We start from the raw sequence: 1,078 nt of genomic DNA, 5'->3' as shown, positions 1-1,078 counted from the left end.
AAGAGTGGTGGAACACCTAGAAAGGAATGATCTCATCAACAGCAGCCAGCATGGTTTCAGGGACGGGAAATCCTGTGTCACAAACCTACTGGAGTTCTATGACATGGTGACAGCAGTAAGACAAGAGAGAGAGGGGTGGGTGGATTGCATTTTCTTGGACTGCAAGAAGGCGTTTGACACAGTTCCACACAAGAGATTGGTGCAAAAACTGGAGGACCAAGCAGGGATAACAGGGAAGGCACTACAATGGATCAGGGAATACTTGTCAGGAAGACAGCAGCGAGTCATGGTACGTGGCGAGGTGTCAGAGTGGGCACCTGTGACCAGCGGGGTCCCGCAGGGGTCAGTCCTAGGACCAGTGCTGTTTCTGGTATTTGTGAACGACATGACGGAAGGAATAGACTCTGAGGTGTCCCTGTTTGCAGATGACGTGAAGTTGATGAGAAGAATACACTCGATCGAAGACCAGGCAGAACTACAAAGGGATCTGGACAGGCTGCAGACCTGGTCCAGCAATTGGCTCCTGGAGTTCAATCCCACCAAGTGCAAAGTCATGAAGATTGGGGAAGGGCAAAGAAGGCCGCAGACGGAGTACAGTCTAGGGGGTCAGAGACTACAAACCTCACTCAAGGAAAAAGATCTTGGGGTGAGTATAACACCAGGCACATCTCCTGAAGCGCACATCAACCAAATAACTGCTGCAGCATATGGGCGCCTAGCAAACCTCAGAACAGCATTCCGACATCTTAATAAGGAATCGTTCAGGACCCTGTACACCGTATACGTTAGGCCCATATTGGAGTATGCGGCACCAGTTTGGAACCCACACCTAGCCAAGCACGTAAAGAAACTAGAGAAAGTGCAAAGGTTTGCAACAAGACTAGTCCCAGAGCTAAGAGGTATGTCCTACGAGGAGAGGTTAAGGGAAATCAACCTGACGACACTGGAGGACAGGAGAGATAGGGGGGACATGATAACGACATACAAAATACTGAGAGGAATTGACAAGGTGGACAAAGACAGGATGTTCCAGAGATTGGACACAGTAACAAGGGGACACAGTTGGAAGCTGAAGACA

The sequence above is a fragment of the Cherax quadricarinatus genome, chromosome 62, assembly GCF_038502225.1.
Source record: "Cherax quadricarinatus isolate ZL_2023a chromosome 62, ASM3850222v1, whole genome shotgun sequence".
Classification (NCBI taxonomy): Eukaryota; Metazoa; Arthropoda; class Malacostraca; order Decapoda; family Parastacidae; genus Cherax; species Cherax quadricarinatus.
The sequence above is the reverse complement of the archived record's forward strand: the minus strand, read 5'-3'. Positions refer to the sequence as shown.